General features: G+C 40.0%; 1 long non-coding RNA gene across 1 annotated transcript in view; it reads left to right on the top strand.

Moving 5' to 3' along the window:
- SPATA45 (spermatogenesis associated 45) overlaps positions 1-9,718 on the top strand; it is a 38,916-nt gene extending 29,198 nt beyond the window's left edge. Inside the window, exons 2-3 of the long non-coding RNA XR_011467211.1 lie at positions 3,266-3,579; positions 5,498-9,718. This is a non-coding gene — a long non-coding RNA (spermatogenesis associated 45). The remainder of the gene's footprint in view (positions 1-3,265; positions 3,580-5,497) is intronic.
- Positions 9,719-12,404: the final 2,686 nt, after the last annotated feature.

The following is a 12,404-nucleotide window of genomic DNA, read 5'->3' as shown; positions in this document are numbered from 1 at the left end:
TTAGAGAAAAATAGCTTTACTTATTTCTCTTAGTCCTAGAATTGTGGGACCTTCACCCTCAGCTGGGAGCCAGTCCCAACCAAATTCACCTGGATCTAAACAATCCACTAATGAGCATGAGAATAAATGTTTATTGTTGCATGCCTCTGAGTTTTGCATCATTATTGTGGCAATAACTTCCTGAGACAATTCTTTATAATTTTTCAGAATATCTGAGTCTTCCTCATGGCTCTGGACAGAGGGAGGAAAAAAAGTCAGGAATTTCATTCTCCATTAAAGCATTTCCTTTTGTTCCGAGCAACTATTTTCTTCAAGTAACTTTTTTCTTGTAAGATTTGTTAGCCCAGAGAACTCTGAAACTATACCTCTTATCCTTTTGTGTATTTAGGAATGGAAAACTGATGTCTTGTGGGTTTCCTAAAATAATATATGTTTGCAAGATTTTTGTCACTTGAAAGTGTTAAAGGGTAAATAATCTAAAAGTCTAACAATAAAGGGACTAATCAATTAATTATTATAAATCCATATGATAGACTACTGTCATCAGAGAGTACCTTTTTTATTACGAATGACACATGTAGTGATATGAAAAGTTCTCACAATGTTAATGTTAAGTGAATATAAATTATCTGATAAATAATATACTTTTTATTCATTCAACAAGTGTTTATTAACCACTTGCTTTATGCAATGTGCTCAGTGCTAATCCCAATTTTATTCCACAGCTTTATTGTGATATAATTGACATACAATAAACTGCATGGTTAAAGTGCAGACGGCCTCTAACTTACAATGATTTGGTGTGCAATTTTTCAACACTATGATGGTGCAAAAGCAATATATATCCAGTAGAATCCATATCTTAAATACTTCAAATTTTGAACTTTGATCTTTTCCCAGGCTAGTGACTCGTGGGACAATACTCCCAGCTCCCAGTCAGCCATGTGATCAAAAGTGAAAATGACTGATATAATTACAACCATTCAGTTTTTCACTTTCAGTATAATGTTCAATTAACTTACATTTGATAATCAGCACTTTATTATAAAATAAGTTTTATAATAAGTGTTAGATGATTTTGCCCAACTGAAAGCCAATGTACATGATCTTAGCAGGTTAAAGTAGGCAAGGCTAAGCTATCATGTTTCCTACTTAGGTGTATTAAATGCATTTTCACCTTAAGACATTTTCAATAAACAATGGGTTTATCAGTTTGAAACCCCACCCTAAGTCAAGGATGATCTATGTACTATTTGATTAGCTTTGATATATGCAAAAACATGAAACCATCACCACAATCAAGATAACAAATGTATTAATCACCACTAAAACCTTACTCACACAGTGTACTACTTTACAATCCTGCTTGCTGCCATTGTTCTTAATTTCCTCCTCATTTCCAGACAACCACTTCTCTGCTTTCAGTCACTGTAGAGTAGTTAATATTTCATAGAATTTTGTATGAGTAGAATCATACAATACCATTTTTTTTTGGTATGACTTTTCTTCACTCAACCCAATTATTCTGAGAGTCAGCCATGTTATTATGTGTATCAATAGTACTATCTTTTTTTTTTTTCTTACTGCATAGTATCCATTGTGTGGATATACCATGATTTATTTATCCACTCAGCTGTTGATGGACATTTGGGTTGGTAGGACTTTAGGGCTCATAATACTGATTTTCTAAAATGAAAATGTTGGTTTCAACATGAGTTGTATTCTATTTATAAATTGTGGGTTTTTTTTTTTTTTTTTAATTTGGCTATGCCACATGGCTTGTGGGATCTTAGTCCCCCAACAGGAGACTGAAAGACCACTGCCCCCGGCTGTAAAAGCATGAAGTGCCAACCTCTGGATTGCCAGAAAATTCCCTAAACTGAGTTATTTTTATATAAAGAATAATCATTCTTATTTTTTCTGGAATTAATATTCAGTTAAGCCAAGTTGAAAAGACTAAACACCTCAAGAGGTATATTTACAAACTTAGTTAATACAAATCCTTTAAATATTTTAAATTTCCTTTGTAAATTTAGCATATCTGATTTTTAAGTGCTTCAAATCCATGAAAAGATAAATTTACTGGCCTAACAAGCAAACTCTTCCTAAATAGTTAAAAACAAATGTTTAAAATTTGTGTTTTAGTATGACCAGTTTGATGTCTTCTGTATTTGTTTTTTTTTTTTATTTTAGGGCTGTAGCACTAAGCCTGAGGGATCTTACTTCCCTTAGCAGGGATCAACACAGCCTCACCAGTGGAATCTCAGAGTTCTGACCACTAGACAGCCAGGGAACCCCTCGTACTTTTTATAATGAAATATCTTTGGATATTTATTAGGAAAGAAACATCCAAAATGTTAATTTGGCTGTCTCTGGATTACAAGTGATTTTAGCTTTTCTACCTTATACTTTGCTGTGTTTTCTTCATTTCCTATAATAAATTCATATTATCTTCATAATCACGTCTGGCAACTGTATGCTTCTCGGTTCTTGTCTCGTCACAACAATGATTTGGAGCGATGGACATTAAAGCCCTCAGCGCGTCACAGCTCTCCAGTCTTGAACAAACCCTGTCATAGCTCTTAGACAAATCAGTGTTACAGATCTATTTTATTTAAAAGATAGCAGGAGAAACCATTCTCGAAGAAGAGAAGAGAGTGGAGGAGCGTGCCATTGCGTGGGGTGGGGTGGGGTGGGGTGGGGTGGGTGGCAGAGAGCTCGAGAGAGTGCTTGGCTCCTCCTTTTATATGTTTTCTTCCCCCTGGGCCTGCCCTATGCAAATTGGGCTCAGCAAGGAGTGCTTTTCTACCTGAAGTCCTCATTCCGGTCCTCAGACCTTTCTTTGACCTTCCTTCTATTTTCACGGGCTTTTCTCTTTCTTGTCTTTTAGCCACCACCATTTTGGACTCCTTTTCCCTATTCTAACTACCTAACATTCAGAATAAGCAATGAAAGTTCCTAAAAGCAAAAATCAATGCATAGTATCGCTTTAAAAACCAAAATATATTCTTTCACTGTATCCTCTTTCTCTGGTCTTTCCTTTCTCCTCAGGAAATATGAAGACCTTAGAAAGCAGTAGTAAGAGATGTAGGGAGGTTGGGGGAGGGGCACAGTGGTGGTGGTATCTGCAGGAGGAGAAATACCTGACATGAGGTAATCACTTGATAAAGTAACTGGAGATGCTGGCGAACACCTGATTGTGAATATTGGGTTTGAAGTCAAGCGAGCAATTGATAGTATTTTTTTTTTCTGCATTTGTTTGCAGGACAGCAAGACCCACTTGATGATTATAGTTTGTCAGCATAATGGCATCTGTAAACAGAAACAGTGAAATAATTAAAAAACTTAAAACAGACAAATGTCTCCTGGAGGAGATAAATGAAAGGCGAGAATCCAACTGCCTGGTGGAAAGAAGCAATCAAGTCAGCTTATTGAGAGTTCAAAAGAGGCATTTCCATGGTGCCTACAAGTCCCTTACTCACGACCAGGTCAAAAAACCTGTTCCTGACAGTGACAGGAGCTCCTGGGTCAAACTGAGTCTCTTCGTTCACAAGGAGAAAAGGCACTTTCCACCAAAAAGTAAGATGCTGCGGTAGGATTCCTACCCAGTTGACAGGAGGAACGCATAAGTAGACTTAGGAGTTATTTCTAGGATTGAAAGAGGTTCATACATATTGCTCTGGGATAGTTAAAAGGCAATCTGTTTGAAGTTAAATGCATCAGTAAACTAGGCTAGTTGATGTAAACTAGGCTGGTAAGATCTACTATAGACCAGAGATCCTCGTTTCCTCGTGTTTACAGGATTTGAGGGATCATCTCCTCACCGGCTCATTCAATAGGCTCTAGTTTGGGTCCTGGAATATGCATTCTCAGGCAGGCAGAGGTGACACTGAGCCTGATGGCCTAAGAACCATATTTGGAGAAGGATCCAGAGGCCTCCTTGTCCATCAGTTTCTGTTACGTCTGCAAAAGTGTTATATGCAAAATTGAGATACAGTGGAAATGATTTTGATGACAAATATCAGACAAAAAGACCTGAGACACAATAATAAAATGTGGAGGAAGTTTGGGGTGAGGTGGCGTGTGGTGTTGGTGGTATTATTTTGCGGGAGGAGGAAGAAGAACTGCTGGTAAATACTTTAATTGTTAAATACTTGTTTCTAAGTCAAGACAAGTTTTTTTTTTCCATTTATTTTGAAAAAAATAAAAAGTATAATTTATGTTAAACATAACCAACAAATGATTAAGTTAGGTGACAAACAAAATAATTGCCATATTGGAAATGTAACTTCTTTGATGACAAGGCTATGACTATACACCTGACCCACCGCTTTCATAAGCAGGGCAGAGAGGGTGTTAGAGTGTGGCCTGGAAACCTGAGATTCTCTGTTGTGTTTTAAAGTTGATCTGTAACAGTCATATTTTAACTTTGCTCAAAAAATAACTATTTTACAAGGAGGAAGTATTCCGCTTCCCTGGTAGCTCAGTTGGTAAAGAATCCGCCAGCAACGCAGGAGATCAGGGTTCTATCCCTGGGTCAGGAAGATCCCCTGGAGAAGGAAATGGCAACCCACTCTAGTGTTCTTGCCAGGAAAATCCCGTGGACAGAGGCACTTTGCTAGCTACAGTCCACGGCATCTCAAGAGTCAGACACGACTTAGTGACTGAACCACCACAATTCTAAGAAAACCCACACAGTCTCAACCACAAAAAAGAGTGAAATAATACCATTTGCAGCAACATGGGTGGTCATAGAGATTACTATACTAAGTAAAGTAAGTCAGAAAGAGAAAGACAAATACCATATGCCATCACTTATATGTGAAATCTAAAATAAAACTCAAATGAGCAGAAACAGACTCACAGGTATTTTGAAGCTCTCTCTTTAATTTTTCATTTGGAGATATGTCAGTCAAAAGAGGGAGAGTCTTACTTAACCAGGACTTAAAAATGGAAGACTTGGTATCTTACTCAGTCTGGGCTGCTGTAACAAATACTGTAGACTGAGTGGCTTAAACAACTAACTTTATTCCTCACAGTTCTGGAGGCTGGAAGTCGGAGATCAGGGTGCCAGCATGATTGGGTTCTTGGAGTTCCCTCTTCCTAGTTTTCAGAGAGCTATTTCTTGCCGTACTGTTACACAATGGAAACAGCTGGCTAGTTTTGGGGGCTCTTCCTATAAAGGCACGAATCCCTTTCATGAGGACTCCACTCTCATGACTTAATTACCTCCCAAAGGCCCCACCTCCAAAGACCATTCCGTTGGGATTAGGGTTTCAGCATAAGAATTTGGAGGAGCACAAACATTCAGCCCACTGCACTCGGGTTCACGTTCTGCTTCTGTCATTGAGTAGGCTCATGCTTTTAGTCACTTAGTGTCTCTAAACCTTACTTCTTGTATCTATGAAACAGTACTTCTCTCTGCCTTCAGGGTTATTCTGGAACTATGAAATGTATAATAAGATATGTAATAGATACTTATTCTTTTGTTTTTCAGATAATGCCATATTTGGATAGATGTGTCCATCTACAAAGACACATAGAAACACAATCTCTTTGATCCTTCTTCAATATCTGTCTAAATTATTTACAAATATTAATTATAAGTGAAGCCAAAGAAAACTATTCATTAGATCATCAAGAAACCATTGAGCCACACAAAACGTATTACATCTTCACTGCCTTCCATCATTTAGACTTAAACGTTTTGAAGAGAGGATTTGAGTTATTAAAGATACTTTCAGAGATGGATGACCTAAATGTTCACTTCATAGCAATCTTCTCTTTACTAATTTAAAATGTTCAAATAGTTTATATTCGTTTTTTTAGAGTTACAAGTGTTTTATTAATTCTTAAAAAAAAAGGGTTTTTTTTTTTGTTTTTTTAATTTAGAAGGAAATGGCAACCCACTCCAGTATTCTTGTCTGGGAAATCCCCTGGACAGAGGAGAGCCTGGCAGGTTACAGTCCATGGGACGGAGAAAATGTCGGACACGACTTAGTGACTAAACAACAAACAACATATCTGATTTATAATATTATATAAGTTTCAGATGTACAGCACAGCAACTGAAACATATATGTATAAAATATACATATATATATACACACACACACACACACACACTTTTCTCAGATTCTTTTCCCTTACAGGTTATTATGTAATATTGAGTATAATTCACTGTGTTATACAGAAGGTCCTTGTTGGTTATCTATTTATATTTATACATAGTATAAATAGTAGTGTGTATATGTTAATTCCAGCCCCTAATTTATCCTTCTTCCCACACCCAGAGTTTATACTGTTTTTGTAAATCAGTGGAATGTGTTGACCAACCACACAAATCAAGTTGAAGGCTAAAGTTTCCCAAAGTTTACATTTGCTTCTATTGATTACTTATATTACCTTACTCTGTTAGAGCAATGATTTTCGTAATTTGAATAAGTACATACTTGAGAAGGTAATAGGAGATTCCTATAGAGGCTTTTGTTGTATATCATTGCTGTTGTTCAGTTTCTGCTAAGTCATGTCTGACTCTTCAACCCCATGGACTGCACAACTCCAGGCTTCCCTGTCCTTTACTATCTCCTGGGGTTTGCTCAGATTCATGTCCATTGAGTTGGTGATATTATCCAACCATCTCAGTCGCTGTCAACCCCTTCTACTCCTGCCCTCAATCTTTCCCATCATCAGAATCTTTTCCAGTGAGTCATCTCTTCTCATCAGGTAGCCAAAGTATTGGAGCTTCAGCTTTAGCATCAGTCCTTCCAATGAATATTCAGGGTTGATTTCCTTTAGGTTTGATTCCAAGGGGATTCTAAGAGTCTTCTCCAGCACCACAGTTCAAAAGCTCAATTCTTCGGCACGCAGCCTTCTTTATGGTCCAACTCTCACATCTGTACATGACTCCTGGAAAGCCATAGCTTGGCCTGTTCAGATTTTTGTCAGCAAAATGATGCCTCTGCTTTTTAATATGCTGCCTAGGTTTATCATAGCTTTCCCCCCAAGGAGCAAGTGTCTCTTAATTTCATGGCTGCAAGTCACTGTCCACAGTGATTCTGGAGCCCAAGAAAATAAAATTTGTCACTGCTTCTGCTTTTTCCCCTTCTATTTTTCCATGAAGTGAGGGGACCAGATGCCATGATCTTAGTTTTTTCAATGTTGAGATTTAAGCCAGCTTTTTCATTCTCTTCTTTTGCCCTCATCAAGAGGCTCTTTAGTTTCCTTTCAGTGTCTGCCATTAGAATGGTATATATCTGAGGTTCTTGATATTTCTCCCAGCAATCTTCATTTCATTTTTTAATTCATCCAGCCTAGCATTTCGTATGATGCACTCTGCATATGGGTTAAATAAGGAGGGCAACAATATACACCCTTGTGGTACTCCTTTCCCAATTTTGAACCAGTCAGTTGTTCCTTGTCTGGATTTAACTGCATACAGGTTTCTCAGGAGACAGGTGGTCTGTGTATCATTGCCCATGCCAAGTGGGCATTGCTTGAATCATCTCGTGGTCAAATCCTATTTGGCTAGGGTCGCCTATCTTTTACTGATGCTTGGATAGCAGACTAATTTTCAAATTTTATCCTGGCTTATGTTCCTTATAGTAGTTTGAGTTAATTGCTATTTGATTTCTATTAAGAGCCTATTTCATATGGCAAGCTGAGCACTGCCTGGCCTGGAACACAGCTGTTTCTTGGCATTTGTCTTTATATTAGTGAAATATCCACCTTTTATTTGGCTGCCCTTTGCCTCCATAGGGAGCTCAGATTCATTAGCCAAAGGATTTTATTATTGAAGGGAGATGAACCAGGCAACTGGCCTACAACCCTACCTCAGCTAACACTGCACCAGGGCATAGTATGAATAAGATCCATCAGATCTGAGGGCATGTAAAAAAAGAAAACAGACCCAAACCTAAGCTTTTGCTTTTCAAGAAGGCAAACACCTGGTGTCAGGAGCTGTGAAGGGTTAGCCTGCCACAGTTTCATGGGCATTGACAGAAGACATAAGACTCCTAGTTCTGAGGCAAAGGACTTGTTATCTGGAGCCCAGCAAGTAGCACAAACCTAACATACCTGTTGATTCCTCTTGCCCTCCCCTCCATCTTCCCTTTCCTAAAATCCACAGAACAATATGGAGCTGTTCAGATAGCTGACACGCACAGAAAGGATCTGCCTCACAGCTAAAGACCACTAAGTTCAAGAGAGCCAGTCTTTGCCTGGTGGAAGACATTCTCTTTATTATACTGGACAGGAAATAAACCCTCCCTTTGATTCAGTGGGGATGTGATCTCTGTCTATCAAGACCCATGGTAATACAAACACCCTTGAAGAGATAGTCTGGAACGGTGCCTCTGGCACAAAACTGCGGAAATGTGAGAGACCTGTGTATGGGGAATGATCTCCCAACACCTGGCAGCCCAAGTAAAGGCTAGAAATACAGAGCCAATCTATTTTTGGTTCAACCTAAGATTTTTCCAGTAGTCACGTATGGATGTGAGAGTTGGACCATAAAGAAAACTGAGCACTGAAGAATTGATGCTTTTGAACTGTGGTGCTGGAGAAGACTCTTGAGAGTCCCTTGGACTGCAAGGAGATCAAACTAGTAAATCCTAAACGAAATCAGTCCTGAATATTCATTGGAAGGACTGATGCTGAAGCTGAAACTCCATTACTTTGGCCATCCAATGAGAAGAACTGACTCCTTGGAAAAGACCCTGATTCTGGGAAGGATTGAAGGTGGATGACAGAGGATGAGATGGTTGGATGGCATCACTGACTCGATGGACATGAGTTTGAGCAAACTCCAGGAGATGGTGAAAGACAAGGAAGCCTGGCGTGCTGCAGTCCATTGGATCACAAAGAGTCGGACATGACCAAGTAACTGAACTGAACTGAAGATGAATCATAGGAGATAAACAAATAGTAAATGAGTGTCTGGTTGTGTACAATATACTTAACTTTTCTAACCTCATTTCAGTCCTCACTACCTCCTCTCCAGCTACTTGTGGTTTTCTGCCTTATTCTGTTACCACCCGCCTTCCACACATTCTGTTCCCTTGGCCTCTTTAACTTTACAGTAGTGCCCCCCACCCCAACCCACAGTTTCACTATCCGTAGTTTCAGTTACTTGTGGTCAACCATAACCTGAAAATATTAAACAGAAAATTCCAGAAATAAGCAATTAATAATGCATTTAAAAATGTGCACTGTTCTGAATAGCATGATGAAACCTCATGCTGTCTTGCTCCATCCTGCCTGGACATGAACCATTCATCCCTTTGTCCAGCGTATGCTGCCCAGTGGTCTCTTGGTAGCTGACTTAACTAACAGACCAACTATCTCAGTATCGCAGTGCTTATATTTAAGTAACCCTTATTTAATAATGGCCCCAGAGCACAAGAAGTGCTTCCGTTAAGTGAAAAGGTGAAAGTTCTAGACTTAATAAGGAAAAGAAAAAAATCCTTTGCTGGGGTTGCTAAGATCTACAGTAAGATTGAATCTTCTATCTGTGAAATTGTGAAAAAGGAAAAAAATTGTGCTACCTTTGCTGTCACACCTCAAACTGTGAAAATTACAGCCACAGTATGTGATAAGTTGAAAAAGTATTAAATTTGTACAATAAGACATTTTGAGAGAGTCCACATTCACATAACTTTTATTACAGTATACTGTTATAATTGTTCTATTTTATTATTAGCTATTGTTAATCTCTTACTGTGCCTAATTTATAAATTAAACTTTATCATAGGTATGTACGTGTCAAGGAGGAAGAAAATTTACTCTGCCCTTCTAGGCTTTTCTGGATGGCCTAAGAACTGACATGAGATAGATTAGCAGGAGAAAATCAAATAAAGTTTAATAGCATGTATACATGACCAGGAAACTTCAGTAACTTTCCAGAATGGCTGAAACCCTTACCTTAAATACCATCTTCAGCTAAAGACTAAAGAGGATGTGGGGGGTAGCGGTTTGGGACTTCAACTGGGAGGAAGGCAATTCACATGAAGATGAGAAAAAGTGTCCTCTATCTAAATTCTTTTAGGCAGGTAGGACAAATGGACTTGAGTCCTCTGGAAATTGATTGTTTTCAGTTTGAATTAATCTATGTGTTGCAGGAAGGGGGACCCCTTTCAGGGCTGGAAAAGGGGCTCTTGTCTAACACTCAGAAACGAATTGTCCAAGGAGATACATGTGCTGGCAAAGTAAGAGACGTTATTGGGAAAGGTCACCCGGTGGAAGGCAGGAGGGTGAGGGAACCCAGGAGAACTGCTCTGTAACGTGGCTCACAGTCTCAGGTTTTATGGTGACGGGATGAGTTTCCAGGTTGTCTCTGACCAATCTTTCTGACTCGGAGCTTCCTGGCCGCACATGCATTGCTTGACTGAGATGGATGCCAGCGAGGAGGATTCTAGGAGGTGGAAGGACACATGGCATCTCCTTTGATCTTTCCCGAACTCTCCTGATTGATGGTGACTTGTGGTTCCATGTTCCTTCCTAAGGCCTCCTGTTCTAAAGTCACTCACACGAACGGTCGTATGGTGCCTGGCCAGGGTGGACCGTTTCAGTTAGTGTGTTTCCCCTAACTCGTGTGCCAAAGAGACATTTTGGGGTGGCAAATTTTGCTCCCCTGATATGTATAAGGAAGATTGTATATATAAGGTTCTATGCTATCCTCAGGAGAAGACAATGGCACCCTACTCCAGTACTGTTGCCCGGAAAATCCCATGGACGGAGGAGCCTGGTAGGCTGCAGTCCATGGGGTCGCTAAGAGTCGGACACGACTGAGCGACTTGACTTTCACTTTCCACTTTCATGCACTGGAGAAGGAAATGGCAACCCACTCCAGTGTTCTTGCCTGGAGAATCCCAGGGATGGAGAAGCCTGGTAGGCTGCAGTCCATGGGGTCGCTAAGAGTCGGACACGACTGAGCGACTTCACTTTCACTTTTCACTTTCATGCATTGGAGGAGGAAATGGCAAGCCACTCCAGTGTTCTTGCCTGGAGAATCCCAGGGATGGAGAAGCCTGGTAGGCTGCAGTCCATGGGGTCGCACAGAGTCGGACACGACTGAAGCGACTTAGCAGCAGCAGCAGCATGCTGTCCTCAGTTTTAGTATCCAATGGGGTCTCGTACATTGTCCCTGTAGATAGGGGGGAACTACTGTAGTTAAATACTACCTCCTTCAGGGACTTCCCTGGTGGTCCAGTGACTAAGACTGCACCTCCACTGTGGTGGGCTTTGATCCTTGGTCAAGGAACCAAGTTCTTGCATGCCATGCAGCCAATCAATAAATACCATCTTCCTCGGGACGCCTTCCCTTCCTCACCCATTTTCCTTTGTTAATGAAAAAATGTTTCCTGCCGTAACAATAAACAAAAAATGTTGCAGCCATCAACCTGTCACATTACAGCTGCCCTTCGGTCAACCCTGAGGGAAAACCAGACAAAGACACCTACAACAGAAGAAAATTACAGGCGCAATAGAGATGTAAAACTCCTAAACAAAATACTAGTAAACTGAGTCCAACAATAAAGAAGACCACACACCATGATAAAGTTGGATTAATTCCAGGGTAACAAGAATGTTATAACATATGAAAATCAGTCACTGTGACACACCACATCAATAAAAGAAAAAAACCCACATGAAAAGACAAATGCTACATGATTTCCTTGAACTTGGTTTCAAAAAAAGATACTTTCGTTACTTGTGTTGAAAAACACTGGGGCAATTTTACTGAGTAAAAATAAAACTCATTCGGCTGAGTGACTTGGTAAGAGACTGGCCTGTCACTCTTCCCTGAATCGGCTATTTTAATAGAGTTTGTCAGAATGAAAGTGAGAATATCGCATGAGCGCTTTCAGCTCCAAAGAAGAAGAAAACATCTCCTTGCAGCCAGCAATGGCTTCCTCAGGCAACTGAGAAACTTACAAGACTGGTGTAGGTATATCCTCATATGCTATGTAATGATCCCATAGGAAGCTTACTCATTTAAGTTAAAAAATGTGGGAATTCCCTGGTCATCCACTGGTTAGGACTCGGCCCTCTTACTGCCAAAGGCCTGGGTTCAATCCCCTGACAGAGAACTAAGATACCGCAAGCCAAGCAGTGTGGGGGAAAAAAAAAGGGGAGTGGGGAAACTTCCTCATTCAGGGACTACATATGAGAGCTGGCCACTCAGTGATCCAAGCAACCACAGTGGTTTTAGACTGCCAGAGGGAGGAACTGAGAAACCAGAGTGGAGATGACTCTAGAGCGACACCTAGAGAAGGTAACTTCACAAGCAGTGCATTGGTTCACCTTAAAATCGTCATTAGCAGTTTTAGCTGGGCAAACTGATATCTGAATAGGCAACAAAACTTTCAAAATAACAGAAAAAGGAGTGAAAGGTTGCCAACCTC

This window comes from Bos mutus, chromosome 16, assembly GCF_027580195.1.
Source record: "Bos mutus isolate GX-2022 chromosome 16, NWIPB_WYAK_1.1, whole genome shotgun sequence".
Classification (NCBI taxonomy): domain Eukaryota; kingdom Metazoa; phylum Chordata; class Mammalia; order Artiodactyla; family Bovidae; genus Bos; species Bos mutus.
The sequence above is the reverse complement of the archived record's forward strand: the minus strand, read 5'-3'. Positions and strand labels throughout refer to the sequence as shown.